Here is a 20,522-nt window from a genome sequence, read left to right on the forward strand (position 1 = left end):
ACAAGATCCCAAGGTGAGATTGAAACAGAAGTTCTTCAATTCTCCACCCAAGATCCGAAGCAAGAAAATTAAAGAGTGCTGGGCAAGAACAAGGAAGAAGAGAGATCAATTCTCCTCCCCAATTCTCTTGAATTAAAACAACAATGCTAGAATATAAAATGAGCTCTGCACTAAGTGCACTAATCAAACCGAAAAGAAAACTCTCTACTGCATGTATTAAAAAATTCTAAAAAGGAAGCTCCCTTAAAAAGTTAAATCCTATGCTATTTATATACTTTCTTCAAATGGTCTTCAAGCCTTCAATTGGGCCTTTGCTCTTGATGGAATTGGGTTGATAGAGGCCTTGGTTGATTGCTCTTGGAGTTTGGAGAAGAACCGAATTGAACCGGGTTTGGAATCATGAAAGCTTGAGTAAAAGTTTGAGTAAAAGTTTGAGGCAAACTTTTACTCCAACTTTTCACATCAGCCACCCTCTTTTGCTGATATCAACGTTGGGGCAAAAGTTTGGGGTCAAACTTTTGCTCCAACGTTGGCCTCCCCTTCCACACTCATGGCGCCAACGTTAGCCAAAAAGTTAGAGGCTAACGTTGGCGCAAACTTTTGCTCTCCAGGGTATGTCGTTCATGCGCCAACGTTTGCCAAAAAGTTAGAGGCTAACGTTGGCGCAAACTTTTGCTCTCCAGGGTGTTGATTTGTGATGCCAAAAGTTTGCCAAAAAGTTTGAGGCAAACTTTTGCTCCAGCTTTTTGCCCAAAAGTTTGCACAAAAGTTTGAGGCAAACTTTTGGTCCAGCTTTTTGCCCAAAAGTTTGCCCAAAATTTTGAGGCAAACTTTTGCTCTAGCTTTTTGCCCAAAAGTTTGCATAAAAGTTTGAGGCAAACTTTTGGTCCAGCTTTTTGCTCCCTGGTTCATTTTCACTTATTCCAAAAGTTTGAGCTAAAGTTTGAGGCAAACTTTTGCTCAAACTTTTTGTCCTCTCTTCCTCCTAGCCATTCCTCCTTGCTTCAACCTTTCTCCAAGCTTTCTTCACCTATCATTAATCAACCAAACACATCAAAGCTATGCTCAAAATCATGAGATATTCATTCTTTCATAATATGTGACAATTATAGCATAAAACCTCATGAAATAGCATGAATTCATACATGGTTGATTAAATCAAAGGAAGCATGAAAATCTACCCAATTGGCTTGCTTATGGCTCAAGAAAGTGCATAATTCAATTGAAAACAAAAGAAAAAGGCTAGTGAAACTAGGCTAAGATGACTTGTCATCACCTATGTTGCTCTCTCACTTACATGCGTAGCTAACATGTAGTGAGAACCTTACTCTTATTTGGCATTAGCCCCTGCCTATGTTCTATTTGGTTTGATATCTTTGCTATGGGCTTAATTTTCTTTCTTTTTCTTTCCTTTTAGGATGGCCACCAAGAAGGAAAGGAATGGAAAAGCTTCTAAATGGGGCAACAAATAAGTCCGCCTGCACAATCCTTTGAGGAAGACCATCAGTTGTAACAACCCGTCCACATTGCTCTTCTTTGCATACACCAAGGACGGTGCAAATTTCTAAGTGTGGGGAGGTCGTCCAACCGACCTCCATGGGTAACAACTTTCTTTTTTCAATACCAATTCTTGATATCCTTTGTTAGTTAGTTGTTGCATTGCATGATAGGTTGCATGTTAGCTAGAATTTGTACATATTTTACCACTTCTTTTTCTGTTAGGACTACTTGGATAGGGTGATGATTTCTTTTCCAAGAAACTATTTTTAGGGCACCCTACCAATTTGAAAAAAAAATTTGTTGAACTTGCTTGAAGAATTTATTTTGGAACATGGTTTTTGAGCTAAGAACACAAGCATGTGAGTTTTGAGCCTAATCGTGTGGTTACATCATATAACCACTTATTTTCATTCTTGTGTGCATTATTCTCTTTCTATGTTTGTTCAATTCTTTATGTCCATTATTCCATGTATACATGCATTTATATGATTGAGGCCATCATTTTATTTAGCTCACTTACCCAAATAGCCTACCTTTCATCAATCATTTTTAGCCAAATTTGAGCCTATTTAATCCTTTTGTTCTTAATTGTAGTACATCACTACCCCTAAGTGAAAAACAATAAATATTCCTTAATTTGGATCTTTGATTAGCTTAGGCTAGTGAGGGTGTGTATCATTTGGGTATGGAAAACTTGGGACATTGGTTGAGGTAAAAGTGCATTTTGTATTTTTGTTAAAAATCATGGGATTGGGTACATGCCTATGTATTAAATATGTAAAACCATATGCATTGATACGTTTGTATATACTTTTGAAAAAAAAAATTGTGAAAAAAATATAAAAGAAATAATAGAAAAAAAAATAAATAAAAGAAACAAAAATATAAAAAAAAATGCAATAAAAAGGAGGCAAAAATGCCCCAAAGTAAAGTAATAATAACAATGCATATGGGATGTGAATTAAAAAGAAATGCATGAGTATGTGAAAAAGTGGGAATCATGGGTAGCTAGGTATTATATTAGAATTGTATAGGTTGTTATATGTGTTTAGTGAGAGCTTAGGTTAATCAAAGATTCAAATTTCAAGCTCACTTGACCATATGCATCCTACCTTGACCTGGCCCCATTACAACCTATGAACAAGTCCTCATGATGAATGTATGCATGCATTGAATAATTATTAATTGTTAGATGAAAAACAAATCTTAGAAAGCATGAGTAGAAGAGAATTGAGTGAATCGACCCTATACACTTGAGCGACTAGAGCGGATACACTTCCGGTGAGGGTTCGATGCTCAATTCCTTTTTCACGGCTTTCATGAGCTTTTCTTCTTTCAAGTCTACTTGTACTTTATATTGATATTCAAATTCGTAGGATTCATGAATCATCATACTACTTAGCTCTACATGTGCATATGTGTTCTTGGGGATTGATTTACTTTTAACTAAGTAGGTAGAATCATCTTACATTTAGTTGCATTCATATAGATAGGTGCATATAGTTTATTTGCATTGAATAAATGTTTAAACCCCTTTCCTTGTCCTTCTTTATTCTTAGCATGACGACATGCTTGGTTTGAGTGTGGGGAGGTTTGATAAACCCCAATTTTGTGGTTTATCTTGTGCTTAATTTGGGAGATTTTATCAACTTTTCTCACATTTATTCAATGAAATAGCATGGTTTTGTAATTCTCCCTTAATTTTTGCTTAAGTGTGAAAACATACTTTTTAGGCCTTAAAATAGCTAAATTTAATTCACTTTAATTCCATTCAGTGCCTTGATATGTTTTTTAAGTGATTTCAGGTTTAGAAGGCAAATATTGGATTGAAGGAATGAAGAAAAGCATGCAAAGTGGGAGAACTCATGAAAAAATGAAGGAATCACAAAGCTGTCAAGTCTGACCTCTTCCTACTCAATCGATCATAACTTAAGCTAACAAGATCAAAACGAGGTGGTTTTAGTTGCGTTGGAAAGCTAACATCCAGGGCTTCAAAATGATATAAATTTTTTCATATTTTCCTGGCGTTTAGGGACGCGTATGCATGCATTACGTGCACGCATTGGTAGATCAGCGTGGGTCATTTTGAAGAAAACGTGGCTAGCGATTTCTAGCTCATTTTGGACCCAATCCAACTCATTTCTGATGCTATTGAACCCAAGGATTGAGGCAGAAATGAAACAAGTAGTCATAGTTTAGTTTTCATGATATTTTAGGGTAGAATTCTAGAGAGAGAGGCTCTCTCCTCACTCTAGATTTAGGAAAGAAATTAGGGTAAAGTTAGATTAACCACTATCAAATTTCTCTTTCAATTCTTATTTTGATTTTAATTCTCATTATATTTTAGTGTTCTATTGTCTTTGTTCTTCTAGTTTTACTTGTCATTTCTAATTTTGCTCTTTTTAATGTTGATGAACCATTGTTGGATCTAATTTTCTTTTAATGCAATTTCATGTTTCTATGTTTCTTTTATGTTGATCTTGCTTGCTATTATTGATTTCTTGCTTATGTTGGTGATGGGTTCCTTTAATTCTTGCATTTTATGATGTTTACTTTTCTTGCACACTAGGTGTTCGATAAAATGTTTCCACTAGCTTTTGAGTAGTTTTCTTTACTCTTGGCCTAGGCTAAGGGAATTGAGTGACCTTGAGTCATCGGATTTCATTGAATTGGTGATTTGAGAACCCTTGGTGGTCAATTTGATAACCATTGATACTAGCCTACTACTAAGTCAATTAGTAGCTAGGTTAGGACTTACGGATTGATGTTGATCAAGCCATTTGACATACTTCAAGCATAGAAGTAGATTTGATAAGCTTGGTTCCTCATAATTATCAATATTTAGTTTGTAGACAAGGATGGTGATCTCAATTACCTATGTCTAACCAAGAGTTCTTTTCCTTTCTTTGTTAGTTAATTATCATTTACTTTCTTGTTATTTACTTTTCTTGAAACATAAAACCAAACCCCTTACCCCCTTTATAGGCAATAATTGATCACTTCATTGTAATTCCTTGGGAGATGACCTGAGGTTTAAATACTTCGGTTAATTCTTATTGGGATTTGTACTTGAGACAACCAATATTTTTGATTGGGAGTATTGTTTGTTGGTGTAGAATTATACTTGCAACGAGAATTTATTTGTGAAATTCTATACCATCAAAGAATTCACTCATCATCAGGCGACAGAAACATCTACCACGCCAGAGATATAGGCTCCTGATGAGCGGATAATTTATACGCTTTTTGGCATTGTTTTTATATAGTTTTTAGTATGATTTAGTTAGTTTTTAGTATATTTTTATTAGTTTTTAATTAAAATTCACATTTCTAGACTTTACTATGAGTTTGTGTATTTTTCTATGATTTCAGGTATTTTCTGGCTGAAATTGAGGGACTTGAGCAAAAATCAGATTCAGAGGTTGAAGAAGGACTGCAGATGCTATTGGATTCTGACCTCCCTGCACTCAAAGTGCATTTTCTGGAGCTACAGAACTCCAAATGGTGCGATCTCAATTGCGTTGAAAAGTAGACATCCAGGGCTTTCCAGCAATATATAATAGTCCATACTTTGATTAAGGATAGATGACGTAAACGGGCGTTGAACGCCAGTTCCATGCTGCATTCTGGAGTCAAACGCCAGAAACAGGTTGCAAAGTGGAGTTAAACGCCAGAAACAGGTTACAAACTGGCGTTCAACTCCAAGAAAGACCTCTACATGTGTAAAGCTCAGTGCTCAGCCCAAGCACACACCAAGTGGGCCCTGGAAGTGGATTTCTACATCATTTACTTATTTCTGCAAACCCTAGTAACTAGTTTAGTATAAATAGGACTTTTTACTATTATGTTTACATCTTTAGTTTCATCTTTAGATCACGTATGGGGGCTGGCCATTCGGCCATGCCTGGACATTCATCATTTATATATTTTCAACGGTAGAGTTTCTACACACCATAGATTAAGGTGTGGAGCTCTGCTGTTCCTCAAAGATTAATGCAAAGTACTACTGTTTTTCTATTCAATTCAACTTATTCCGCTTCTAAGATATTCATTCACACTTCAATATGATAGATGTGATGGTTGTGACAGTCATCATCATTCTCAACTTATGAACGCGTGCCTGACAATCACTTCCGTTCTACCTTAGATTGGATGGATATCTCTTGGATATCTAATACAGGGGACCGAGTCCGAGATATTAGAATCTTCGTGGTATAAGTTAGAACCCATGGATGGCCATTCCTGAGATCCGGAAAGTCTAAACCTTGTCTGTGGTATTCCGAGTAGGATCTGGGAAGGGATGGCTGTGACGAGCTTAAAACTCGCGAGTGCTGGGCGTAGTGACAGACGCAAAAGGATCAATGGATCCTATTCCAGCATGATCGAGAATCGACAGATGAATAGCCATGCCGTGACAGAGCATCTTGGACCATTTTCACTGAGAGGACAGGAAGTAGCCATTGACAACGGTGATGCCCAATATACAGCTTGCCATGGAAAGGAGTAGGAAGGATTGGATGAAGATAACAGGAAAGCAGAGGTTCAGTGGGACGAAAGCATCTCTATACGCTTATCTGAAATTCTCACCAATGAATTACATAAGTACCACTATCCTATTTTAATTATCTTTTAGTACACTATAATCTCTTAATACATTTGAATCCGCCTGACTGAGATTTACAAGGTGACCATAGCTTGCTTCAAGCCGACAATCTCCGTTGGATCGACCCTTACTCACGTAAGGTTTATTACTTGGACGACCCAGTGCACTTGCTGGTTAGTTGTACAAAGTTGTGAAACAGAATTAAGAACATAAATGTGCGTATTGAGTTTTTAGCGCCGTTACCAAGGAAGGAATGATCACGATTTCGCACACGAAGTTTTTGGCGCCATTGCCGGGGATTGTTCGAGTTTGGACAACTGACAGTTCATCTTGTTGCGCAGATTAGGTAACTTTATTTTAATTTTAACCTTTTTGTTTTTATTCTTTTTATTTTCGAAAAAATTTTCAAAAAAAAATATAAATAAATTATTCTATGTCCTTCAGAATTTTTGAGAATGAATTCTAGTGTTTCATGAAGCATGTTGAATCCTGGCTGGCTGTAAAGCCATGTCTAAATTCTTTTGGACTGAGGCTTCAACTAATCACTTCAATGCATGTAATGTCCTGCTGAAGCTTGGCTGGCCATTGGCCATGTCTAGTGTTTTGAACCGGAGTTTTCACTGAAAGCTTAGCTGGCTGTAAAGCCATGTCTAATTCCTGGACTGGAGCTTTAGACTAATATTGCAAGATTCCTGGAATTCCTATTAAAAAATTTTGAAATCCTTATTTTCCTTTTCAAACTAATTTTTGAGAAATCCAAAAAAATTAATAAAATCATAAAAACCAAAAATTTTATGTTTCTTGTTTGAGTCTAGTGTCAATTTTTAAGTTTGGTGTCAAATTGCATGTTGTTATTTTTCTTCCATTTTCGAAAATTCATGCATTGCATTCTTCATGATCTTCAAGTTGTTCTTGGTAAGTCTTCTTGTTTGATCTTTAAAATTTCTTGTTTTGTGTCTTTTCTTGTTTTTCATATACATTTTCAATTTGTTAGTGTCTAAAAATTAAAAATCTTTAAGTTTGGTGTCTTGCATGTTTTTCTTTTCTTCAAAATTTTCAAAAATAAGTTCTTGGTGTTCATCTTAACATTCAAAGTGTTCTTGGTGTTCATCTTGACATTCATAGTGTTCTTGCATGCATTTTCCATTTTGATCTTAAATTTTCATCCATTGAGTCTTTTTGATGTTTTTCTCTCTCCTCATTAAAATTCAAAAAAAAAATAAAAAATATATCTTTCTCTTTTTCACTCATAAAATTCGAAAATTTGAGTTGACTTTTTCAAAAATTTTTAAAATCTAGTTGTTTCTTATGAGTCAAATCAAATTTTCAATTTAAAAATTCTATCTTTTTCAAAATCCTTTTTCAAAAATCAAATATTTTTCATTCTCCTTACTATTTTCGAAAATTTTAAAATTTATTTTCAAAAATCTTTTTCTTACTTCTATTTCATATTTTCGAAAATCTCACTAACAATTAATGTGATTGATTCAAAAATATTAAGTTGTTACTTGCCTATTAAGAAAGGTTCAATCTTTAAATCTTAAAATCATATCTTTTTAGTTTCTTGTTAGTCAAGTAATCAACTTTAATTTTCAAAATTAAATCTTTTTAATTTCCTTTTCAAATCCTTTTCAAAATGATTTTCAATCATATCTCTCAATCATATCTTTTTCAAAATCAATTTCAAAATCTTTTCTAACTTCTTATCTTTTTCAAAAACAATTTTCAACTCTTTTTCAATCAATCTTATCTTTTTGTTTCAATCATATCTTTTTCAAAACTATCTAACTAATTTTCTCTCTAATTTTCGAAAATCACCTTCCTCTTTTTCAAAAATTCCTTTTTAATTAATTAATTATTTTAATTTTAATTTAATTTTATTTTTCTTTTTAATTTTCGAATTTTAATTCTAATTTTAATTAAAAACAAAAATATTTTTCTTTTCTTTTTAATTAATTTTTGAAATTCCCTCTCTCTTATCTCCTTCTAATTATTTATTTATTTACTAACACTTCTCTTCATCTCAAAATTCGAACCCTCTCTTCCTCTTGGTGTTCAAATTTCTCTTCTTCTATTCTTCTATTCTTATACTCACATACATGAATCTCTATACTATGACATAGAGGATTCCATATTTTCTTTTCTGTTTTCTTCTTTTTCATATGAGCAGGAACAAGGATAAGAACATTCTTGTTGAAGCTGATCCTGAACCTGAAAGGACTCTGAAGAGGAAGCTAAGGGAAGCCAAAGCACAACTCTCTGGAGAAAATCTGACAGAAATTTTCGAAAAAGAAGAAAACATGGCCGAAAATAACAACAATGCAAGGAAGATGCTTGGTGACTTTACTGCACCTAATTCTAATTTACATGGAAGAAGCATCTCAATCCCTGCCATTGGAGCAAACAATTTTGAGCTGAAACCTCAATTAGTTTCTCTGATGCAACAGAATTGCAAGTTTCATGGACTTCCATCAGAAGATCCTTTTCAGTTCTTAACTGAATTCTTGCAGATCTGTGATACTATTAAGACCAATGGGGTTGATCCCAAGGTCTACAGGCTTATGCTTTTCCTGTTTGCTGTAAGAGACAGAGCTAGAGTATGGTTGGACTCTCAACCTAAAGATAGCATGAACTCTTGGGATAAGCTGGTCACGGCTTTCTTAGCCAAGTTCTTTCCTCCTCAAAAGCTTAGTAAGCTTAGAGTGGATGTTCGAACCTTCAGACAAAAGGAAGGTGAATCCCTCTATGAAGCTTGGGAGAGATACAAGGAACTGACCAAAAAGTGTCCTTCTGACATGCTTTCAGAATGGACCATCCTGGATATATTCTATGATGGTCTGTCTGAATTAGCTAAGATGTCATTGGATACTTCTGCAGGTGGATCCATTCACCTAAAGAAAACGCCTGCAGAAGCTCAAGAACTCATTGACATGGTTGCTAATAACCAGTTCATGTACACTTCTCAGAGGAATCCTGTGAGTAATGGGACGCCTCAGAAGAAGGGAGTTCTTGAAATTGATACTCTGAATGCCATATTGGCTCAGAAAAAAATATTGACTCAGCAAGTCAATATGATTTCTCAGAGTCTGAATGGAATGCAAGCTGCATCCAACAGTACTCAAGAGGCATCTGCTGAAAAAGAAGCTTATGATCCTGAAAACCCTGCAATAGCAAAGGTGAATTACATGGGTGAACCATATGGAAACACCTATAATCCCTCACGGAAGGATCAACAAAAGCCTCAACAAGGCTTTAATAATGGTGGAAGAAATAGGTTTAACAATAGTAAACCTTTTCCATCATCCACTCAGCAACAGATAGAGAACTCTGAACAAAATACCTCTAATTTAGCAAACTTAGTCTCTGATCTATCTAAGGCCACTGTAAGTTTCATGAATGAAACAAGGTCCTCCATTAGAAATTTGGAGGCACAAGTGGGCCAGCTGAGTAAAAGGATCACTGAAATCCCTCCTAGTATTCTCCCAAGTAATACAGAAGAAAATCCAAAAGGAGAGTGCAAGGCCGTTGATATAACTATCATGGCCAAATCCAAAGAGGAAGATGAGGACGTGAATCCCAAGGATGAAGACCTCCTGGGACGTCCAGTGATCAATAAGGAGTTTCCCTTTGAGGAACCAAAGGAATCTGAGGCTCATCTAGAGACCATAGAAATTCCATTGAACCTCCTTATGCCATTCATGAGCTCTGAAGAGTACTCCTCTTCTGAAGAGAATGAAGATGTTACTGAAGAGCAAGTTGCCAAGTTCCTTGGTGCAATCATGAAGCTGAATGCCAATTTATTTGGTAATGAGACTTGGGGAGATGAACCTCCCCTGTTCACCAATGAACTGAATGCATTGGATCAACTGAGATTGCCTCAGAAGAAACAGGATCCTGGAAAGTTCCTGATACCTTGTACCATAGGCACCATGACCGTTGAGGAGGCTCTATGTGACCTGGGGTCAGGAATAAACCTCATGCCACTCTCTGTAATGGAGAAACTGGGAATCTTTGAGGTACAAGCTGCTAAAATCTCATTAGAGATGGCAGACAATTCCAGAAAATAGGCTTATGGACAAGTAGAGGACATATTAGTAAATGTTGAAGGCCTTTACATCCCTGCTGATTTCATAATCCTAGATACTGGGAAGGATGAGGATGAATCCATCATCCTTGGAAGACCCTTCCTAGCCACAGCAAGAGCTGTGATTGATGTTAACAGAGGTGAACTAGTCCTTCAATTGAATGAGGACTCCCTTGAGTTTAAAACTCAAGGACATCCTTCTATAAACATGGAAAAGAGGCACAGTAAGCTTCTCTCAAAACAGAGTCAACCAGAGCCCCCACAGTCAAACTCTAAGTTTGGTGTTGGGAAGCCACAACCAAATTTTAAGTTTGGTGTTGAACTCCCGTATCCAAACTCTAAGTTTGCTGTTGGGGAGTCTCAACAATGCTCTGAACATCTGTGAGGCTCCATGAAAGCCCACTGTCAAGCTATTGACATTAAAGAAGCGCTTGTTGGGAGGTAACCCAATTTTTATTTAATTATATTTTTATTAGTTATATGTCCTTATAGGTTCATGATCATGTGGAGTCACAAAATAAATCAAAAAAATTGAAAACAGAATCAAAAATAGCAGAAGAAAAATTACACCCTGGAGGAGGATCTTACTGGCATTTAAACGCCAGTAAGGAGCATCTGGCTGGCGTTCAACGCCAGAACAGAGCATGGATCTGGAGTTGAACGCTAGAAACAAGCAGCATCCTGGCGTCCAGACGCCAGAAATGCACAGTGAAGAAGAGCTGGCGCTGAACGCCAGAAACAAGCATCTGGCTGGCGTTCAACGCCAGAAATATGCTGCATCTGGGCGTTGAACGCCCAGAACAAGCATCAGTTCGGCGTTTAAACGCCAGAATTGCATGCAAAGGCATTTTACATGCCTAATTGGTGCAGGGATGCAATTCCTTGACACCTCAGGATCTATGGACCCAACAGGATCATCTCAGCATCTGTGGACCCCACAGGATCCCCACCTACCACCACTCACTCTCTTCCCTCTTCTCAATGTTCATCCTCTCTTCCCAATAAACACTCTTCCCCAAAACTCTTCACCAATCACCTCAATTTCTCTTCCCTATCACCACTTCACCACTCACATCCATCCACTCTTCCCGATAAACCTACCTCATAAACTCCACCTACCTTCAAAATTCAAAATCAATTTCCCACCCAAAACCCACCCTTATGGCCGAACCTTACCCCCCCTCCCTTCCCTATATATAGCCCTCCATTCTTCCTCATTTTCACACAACACAACCCTCTCTTCTCCTTCTTGGCCAAATATACCTCTCCCTCCTCTCCTCCATATTTTCTTCTTCTTCTTCATCTATTCTTTCTTCTCTTGCTCGAGGGCGAGCAATATTCTAAGTTTGGTGTGGTAAAAGCATAAGCTTTTTGTTTTTCCATTACCATTGATGGCACCCAAGACCGGAGAATCCTCTAGAAAAGGGAAAGGGAAGACAAAAGCTTCCACCTCCGAGTCATGGGAGATGAAAAGATTCATCTCCAAAGCTCATCAAAACCACTTCTATGATGTTGTGGCCAAGAAGAAGGTGATCCCCGAGGTCCCTTTCAAACTCAAGAGAAATGAGTATCCGGAGATCCGACATGAGATCCATAGAAGAGGTTGGGAAGGTCTAACAAACCTTATCCAACAATTCGGAATTCTAATGGTTCAAGAGTTCTATGCTAATGCATGGATCACAAGGAACCATGATCAAAGTAAGAACCCGAACCCAAAGAATTATCTCACCATGGTTCGGGGGAATTACTTAGATTTTAGTCCGAAAAATGTAAGGTTGGCGTTCAACTTGCCAATGATGGAAGAGAACGCACGCCCCTACACAAGGAGAGTCAACTTTGATCAAAGGTTGGACCAAGTCCTCATGGACATATGTGTGGAAGGAGCTCAATGGAAGATTGACTCAAAAGGCAAACCGGTTCAACTGAGAAGACTGGACCTTAAGCCTGTAGCTAGAGGATGGTTGGAGTTTATTCAACGCTCAATCATTCCCATTAGCAACCGGTCTGAAGTTACTATAGACCGGGCCATCATGATCCATAGCATCATGATTGGAGAAGAGGTGGAGGTTTATGAGATTATACCTCAAGAACTCTACAAGGTGGCTGACAAGTCCTCCACTATGGCAAGGTTAGCTTTTCCTCACCTCATTTGCCATCTATGCAATTCGGTTGGGATTGACATAGAAGGAGACATTCCCATTGAGGAAGAGAAGCCCATCACTAAGAAAAGGATGGAGCAAACAAGAGAGCCCATTCATGGAGCTCAAGAGATGCATGAAGCTCATCACCATGAGATCCCGGAGATGCCTCAAATGCATCTTCCTCCACAAAACTATTGGAAGCAAATCAACACCTCCCTAGGAGAATTAAGTTCCAACATGGGACAATTAAGGGTGGAACATCAAGAGCACTCCATCATCCTTCATGAAATTAGAGAAGATAAAAAAGCAATGAGGGAGGAGCAACAAAGACAAGGAAGAGACATAGAAGAGCTCAAGGACATCATTGGTTCCTCAAGAAGAAAACGCCACCATCACTAAGGTGGATTCATTCCTTGTTCTTACATTCTCTGTTTTTCGTTTTCTTTATGTTAAGTGCTTATCCATGTTTGTGTCTTATTACATGATCATTAGTATTTAGTAACTATGTCTTAAAGTTATGAATGTCCTATGAATCCATCACCTCTCTTAAATGAAAAAAATGTTTTAATTCAAAAGAACAAGAAGTACATGAGTTTCGAATTTGTCCTTGAACTTATTTTAATTATATTGATGTGGTGACAATACTTTTTGTTTTCTGAATGAATGCTTGAAAAGTGCATATGTCTTTTGAAGTTGTTGTTTAAGAATGTTAAATATGTTGGCTCTTGAAAGAATGATGAAAAGGAGACATGTTATTTGATAATCTGAAAAATCATAAAAATGATTCTTGAAGCAAAAAAAAGCAGCAAAGAACAAAGCTTGCAGAAAAAAAAATAATAGAAAGAAAAAGAAAAAGCAAGCAGAAAAAGCCAAAGCTCTTTAAACCAAAAGGCAAGGGTAAATAAAAAGGATCCCAAGGCTTTGAGCATCAGTGGATAGGAGGGCCTAAAAGAATAAAATCCTGGCCTAAGCAGCTAAACCAAGCTGTCCCTAACCATGTGCTTGTGGCGTGAAGGTGTCAAGTGAAAACTTGAGACTGAGCGGTTAAAGTCAAGGTCCAAAGCAAAAGAAGAGTGTGCTTAAGAACCCTGGACACCTCTAATTGGGGACTTTAGCAAAGCTAAGTCACAATCTGAAAAGGTTCACCCAATTATGTGTCTGTGGCATTTATGTATCCGGTGGTAATACTGGAAAACAAAGTGCTTAGGGCCACGGCCAAGACTCATAAAGTAGCTGTGTTTAAGAATCAACATACTGAACTAGGAGAATCAATAACACTATCTGAACTCTGAGTTCCTAATAGATGCCAATCATTCTGAACCTCAATGGATAAAGTAAGATGCCAAAACTATTCAAGAGGCAAAAAGCTACAAGTCCCGCTCATCTGATTGGAGCTATGTTTCATTGATAGTTTGGAATTTATAGTATATTCTCTTCTTTTTATCCTATTTGATTTTCAGTTGCTTGGGGACAAGCAACAATTTAAGTTTGGTGTTGTGATGAGCGGATAATTTATACGCTTTTTGGTATTGTTTTTAGTATGTTTTTAGAAGGATCTAGTTACTTTTAGGGATGTTTTCATTAGTTTTTATGTTAAATTCACATTTTTGGACTTTACTATGAGTTTGTGTGTTTTTCTGTGATTTCAGGTATTTTCTGGCTGAAATTGAGGGACTTGAGCAAAAATCAGATTTAGAGGTTGAAGAAGGACTGCTGATGTTGTTGGATTCTGACCTCCCTGCACTCAAAGTGGATTTTCTGGAGCTAAAAAACTCAAACTGGCGCACTTCCAATTGCGTTGGAAAGTAGACATGCAGGGCTTTCCAGAAATATATAATATTTCATACTTTGGCCGAGTTTAGAGGACGTAAATGGGAGTTGAACACCAGTTCTACGCTGCAGTCTGGAGTTAAACGCCAGAAACACGTCACAAGCCAGAGTTGAACGCCAGAAATACGTTACAAACTGGCGTTCAACTCCAAAAGAAGCCTCTGCACGTGGAAAGCTAAAGCTTAGCCCAAGCACACACCAAGTGGGCCCCGGAAGTAGATTTATGCATCAATTACTTACTTCTGTAAACCCCAGTAACTAGTTTAGTATAAATAGGACTTTTTACTATTGTATTTTCATCTTTGGAAGATCCTGGATTGTATTTTTGATCCTGTGATCACGTTTGGGGGCTGGCCATTCGGCCATGCCTGGACCTTCATCACTTATGTATTTTTAACAGTAGAGTTTCTACACTCCATAGATTACGGTGTGGAGCTCTGCTGTTCCTCATGAATCAATACAAAGTACTACTGTTTTTCTATTCAATTCAACTTGTTCCGCTTCTAAGATATTCATTCGCACTTCAACATGAATGTGATGAACGTGACAATCATCATCATTCCCCCACGAACGCGTGCCTGACAACCACTTCTGTTCCACCTTAGATTGAATGATTATCTCTTGGATCCCTTAATCAGAATCTTCGTGGTATAAGCTAGATTGATGGCGGCATTCATGAGAATCCGGAAAGTCTAAACCTTGTCTGTGGTATTCCGAGTAGGATTCTGGGATTGAATGACTGTGACGAACTTCAAACTCGTGAGTGCTGGGCGTAGTGACAGACGCAAAAGGAGGCTGAATCCTATTCCAGTATGATCGAGAACCTCAGATGATTAGCCGTGCTGTGACAGAGCATTTGGACCATTTTCACAAGAGGATAGGATGCAGCCATTGACCACGGTGATGCCTCCAGATGATTAGCCATGCAGTGACAGCGCATCGGACCATTTTCACAGAGAGGATGAAAAGTAGCCATTGACAATGGTGATGTCCTTACATAAAGCCATCCATAGAAAGGAGTAGGACTGATTGGATGAAGATAGCAGGAAAGCAGAAGTTCAGAGGGGCGAAAGCATCTCTATACGTTTATCTGAAATTCTCACCAATGATATATATAAGTGTTTCTATCTTTATTCTCTGTTTATTTATTATTATTTTCGAAAACTCCATAACTATTTGATATCCGCCTGACTGAGATCTACAAGATGACCATAGCTTGTTTCATACCAACAATCTCCGTGGGATCGACCCTTACTCACGTAAGGTTTATTACTTGGACGACCCAGTGCACTTGCTGGTTAGTTGTATCGAAGTTGTGAATGAAAAACGATTTATTAAGACGTGCGTACAGAGTTTTTGGCACCGTTGCCTGAGATCACAATTTCGTGCACCACGTGGCCGTAAACGGCTCGTCAATCAGAGCTCCGGATCAAAAGATATGGAGCTTTGAAGGAGGAAGTGAATAGTGACAATGGCGTCTTCTCCTCTCTTCTTCTAAACCGCGCCCCTCTCTCTCTTTTTGCATCAAATGAGCTTATATATGTTGGGCCTTTGGCCCGATTTGGGCCTGGCCCAACCCGTTAGCGTTTTTAGCCCGTTTGGCCCACTTTGGGCATAAACCTTTAAGATTAGTGCCCGGTTTTCAATTCTAAATTATTTTTATCCTTTCAAAACAATAAATCAATTTTTCCAAAAGATTATTTTTCTCAAAACACAGTACCGGACAGGCTTAAACCGGTTTGACTGGTTCGGCTGTCGGTTCGCGGTTTTTCTCATTTTTCGCAGAAAATACATTTCCTGACTCAGAAAATTCCCTAAAACCAAATTTCACCTTTATATTTTCAAATTAAAACTTCTAAATTTTGAATCCATCTCAGGCACTTAAAATTATTTTTTTTATAAAAACAGTTTTGCCTGTTCTTACATTCTCCCCTCCTAAAAAAATTTTCGCCCTCGAAAATTCGAACTACGCGATATATCCTCCTTGAAGCGTTCTACTGTGTCGATGCTCCCTTTCGACTTCCGCTGCGTCACTCTGATTATTGTCATTAAGAATCCGAAATTTTACATAAAACAAATACCGATTTTGTAATACATTTCATAACCTTTAAAACAAGTTCAATCTAAAAGAATTCATTGTTAACACTTTTTCAAAGGAGTCAAAAATCATTTCTTCGTAAGTCAAATACTTGAAATCACGGTTCCCTCAAATAAAACTTTTCAATTTAAATCCGCATTCGACAAGATAAATTAGAAACCAAGTTTACAAATTGGCAAAATCATAGAACTCACTTTTCTTTTAAATCAAAGAGTTTCGCCCTAGTTTTGAAACCAATCAATTAAACCAAAGTTCCAAACCAAATTTGAAAATTACCTCTAGCCATAAAGCAAAGGTTTATCAGAGGTTACGACAGTTCTAAGGCTTATTGATAAACCCCATTTGTAGGGTTTATCTTGTGCTTAATTTAGGTTATTTTATGACCTTTTACCCACATTTATTCAATGAAATAGCATGGTTTCATGATTGTCTTCCAATTTGTGCTTAAGTGTGAAAACATGCTTTCTAGGCCTTTAATTAGCTAAATTTAATTCACCCTTGATTCCACTAGATGCCTAATGCCAGGGTATCTTGGCTAGTTTTACTAGCCATTTTTTATATGCTTTAGGTTGGTTTCATGCATTTTCTTAGGAAATAAGCAAATATTTGGTTGAAAATGCATTCATACCATGATTCAAGCAAACTTTGTGAATTTTGAATGATTTCATGAGAATTATGCATAAATTGAATGATAAATTGGATGATGCATGATCCCATGATTAAGAGCAAGACTTTGATGCACTTTGTTTGATTGATTTCAGGCCAAAAGAAGAAGAGAAGAGCCACGTTAGTGGCTACGTTAGTTACACTAACGTGGGCACTAACGTGGAAGGAAGGAAAGCCGCAACGTTAGTGAGAAAAGTTAGTGGCATTAACTTTGAAGAAGGAGATCATGGAACGTTAGCAAGAAAGACCCACGTTAAGAGTCACGTTAGTACACTAACGTGAACTCTAACATAGGGACAAAAGGCACCAAGCAACGTTAATGGGGAAGGTGAGCCCCAATAACGCTTGCGAAAGGGGTATATGCCAACGTTAGTGGAAAAAGTGAGTGCCACTAACGTTGGCGAAGCAAAAAGACCCACGTTAACAGCCACGTTAACTAAGTTAACATGGAAGGAAAGGGAGATGCCAACGTTAGTGGAAAAAGTGAGTGCCACTAACGTTGGCGAAGCAAAAAGACCCACGTTAACTAAGTTAACGTGGTAGTTAACGTGGGCAAAAGTCCCACGTGGCAGCCTGACCATGCCTTCTTCAAACACGCATAACTTGAGCCACAAAGCTCCAAATGAGGTGATTCCAGTGGCATTGGAAAGTAGGATTCCAGAGCTTTCCAAGCATATATGGCACTACATGGTTGACACTGAATTTGAGGGAGAAAACCTGCCTCGAAAGTGCAAAGATGAACATGGTATCAACCTGTAGTAAGGCCAGCTGACCTCTTCACATTCCAAGAAGTGTAACTCGAGTTGTAGAGCTCCAAATGATGCGCTTCCAAAGGCGTTGGAAAGTAGACATCCAGAGCTTTCTAACAATATATAATAGTATAGGGTGGACATTGATTTTGAGCTCCAGAACCTGGAACTATTAAGCCCCTGGTTGCTAGCATTATCGGGACTCACGTTTTCCATTAACGCTAGCGACTATGCCAGCGACTATGTCCACTTCAAATTTGCATAACTTGAGTTATAGAGATACAATTGAGATGATTTTTGTTGCGTTAGAAAGCTGACATTTAGAGCTTTCCAACGATATATAATACTCTATAGTGGACATGAAATTGGGGCATAAACAAGAGGTATCTTTTAAGCCCCAAAAACACCAACTGGGCAGCAAGTGCAACGTTAGCCACAATAACTTTAGCACTAACGCCACACTTGTAGCGTTAGTGTGGCTAACTTTAGCACTAACTTTAGCACCTGGACCTCAACTTGATTCACTTCTCCACCCTCAAGGAAGCGAGCCCACAAGTGTCAACCAATCAAGGCCACAAGAAGCATCTAGAATAGGAATTTTCTTTTAATTGTAATTTGCTTTTAATTTCATTTTGTAATTTAGGAGAACCTATATAAAGGCCTTAGTTTTTACATGGAGGGACATTCTGGAATGGGGGATTAGAGAGGGGTCTTCGGACTCCCTCCCCTCACACACTTTTCCTTCTCATTCTTTTAGTTGTAATTTTCATTTATGAACTTTGAAGTTTTATTTTCAGTTTTAATCTTCGTATTTACTTTTCTGCACCTTCTTTCTTTTCTATTTTGGTAAAGCAATAATCAACTAACTCTTTTCATTGGGTTAGAGAGCTCTATTGTGATACAATGGATCAATATTAGTTTTCATTCTTCTTCTTCTATCTTTTCTCTTGATTTTACTAGAGAGCTTTCGATCTTCATCCAATTGGGTAGTTATCTTGGAAAAGAAGCTATTCATACTTGGATCTCTTCTGAACCTTGGAAGAGGAATGAAGAGATCATGCTAGAAATGCTTTCTCATGCTGGACCAAATTGGGTTTGGATGGATATGTGACTATAATCCTACCAACACTTGATTTGGGAATGCATGTGGTATAATCAGTGACCATACTTCATCTCTTCTCATGAGCAATTGACCAAGGAATTGGCTATTGATCAAGATTTGAGAGATTGAATTCCAAGGAATTGGGATCCAATCACTTAAGATTGCCAAGGAGATCAATGAATGCATTGATTGAGGAAGAAGATGAGAATGAACTTGATCCGGAGGATTGCAAGATCTCTTGATCCCAATGTTCATTTTATTCTTAGTTCTTACATTTACCTTTCTTGCCATTTTACTTCTCTGCACTCTATTGCTTTCTTTACTTTTATGCCATTTACCTTTCCTTGTTACTTATCACTCCAATATAATTCGTCTAACTAGGATAATCAATTAACCATTAATTACTTAATCCGTTAATCTCTTTGGGATTCGACCTCACTCTTTTGTGAGTTATTACTTGACGACAATTCGGTATACCTGCTGAAGGGAGAAAATTTGTTGAGAGACAAGTTTCCGTGCTATCAAGTTTATGACGCCGTTGGCGTGGATTAATTGTGATTAACAAACTACCGGTTGATTGATTTACTAGATTAGACACTTTTCTTTTGTCTTTGTTTTCTTTTGTTACTTTATTTTCTTTTGCTAACTAACTGTTTGTGATATTGCCTCACTGGGAATTTCTTCATCTGTGACAATGGAGATTCCAATTTCTTTTGGTGATTATTGTTTGAGACAAAGCTTTCTGCAGGAAAGAAAGGAGCATCCATCATATTTTAGTCAATCAAACTTCATGGGAAACTCTCCACCACCACAGAATGATTCACTTTACTATGCTCATGGTGGGTGGAAGTATCAAGAACATGAAATGGGGTACTTTTCCCAGCCACAAAATGGTCCATATTTTGGTGAAATTGATCACTACTCAAGTTGTGGCTGGGAAGATCAAAATCAAAGAGATTTCACTCATTCATACCCCATTCAACAAGAGCCATCACCTCTCAATTATCCAACCTCACCTCCAAGTTTTACATGCCTAAATTCTTCATCATTTGAGTATGCCTCAGCACAAAGTCTATCCCAAATCCATACAATTCATTTCACCATCCACAAAACTCAATCCACTACCCACAAGAATCATACCACTTTCAGAACACACAACCACAAAACAACCAATTCCATTCACAAGCCAACCCCGACCAACCATTACAACCTACCCAACCTCCTTTAGATAGACTTGCTAGGATGGAACTCATCATTGAAGAACTCAAAAAAAGTAGAGAAGAAGAGAGACTCGCTAGGATAGAACTCCTCCTTGAAGAAATAATAAAGACAAATAAAGAGGAAAAAATAGCAAAAAGGGACCATGAAGAAAAATTGATGCAGAATGCACAACTCTATTCTGAAGAACAATTCATTGAAGAGATGAGATCACAAAGAGAGACCACTTCACTCTCTCCAGAAACAAAGGAGTTCATTCAAAGGTCAAGAATAAGGGAGGAAGTCAATCAAGGGAACCCACACTCCAATGAAACAGAGAGTTGCATAGAGGGTGAGTTCATTGAACCACCAATTCAAGAAGATCTTGATGAAGAGGATGCTCCAACCATAATACATCACCCAAGTCCTGAGATCAAGGTGGTGAAGGCAATCAACATGAGCATTAAAAAGAGGATGGTGACCAAGAAAAGAAGGACAATATCCATGAAGAAGAAAAGGTCAACTAAAAGCCATCCCACCCTTACCCCAACA

At 37.7% G+C, this 20,522-nt stretch overlaps 1 non-coding gene across 1 annotated transcript; it reads right to left on the reverse strand.

Annotated features, from left to right (window-relative positions):
- Nucleotides 1-8,796: 8,796 nt before the first annotated feature.
- Nucleotides 8,797-8,904, reverse strand: LOC148545335 (small nucleolar RNA R71). The gene has a single exon (XR_015902091.1). It is a non-coding gene; the product is annotated as a small nucleolar RNA R71 (small nucleolar RNA).
- Nucleotides 8,905-20,522: the final 11,618 nt, after the last annotated feature.

This window comes from Arachis ipaensis, chromosome B9 (assembly GCF_059453495.1).
Source record: "Arachis ipaensis isolate K30076 ecotype BB chromosome B9, ASM5945349v1, whole genome shotgun sequence".
Lineage (NCBI taxonomy): Eukaryota > Viridiplantae > Streptophyta > Magnoliopsida > Fabales > Fabaceae > Arachis > Arachis ipaensis.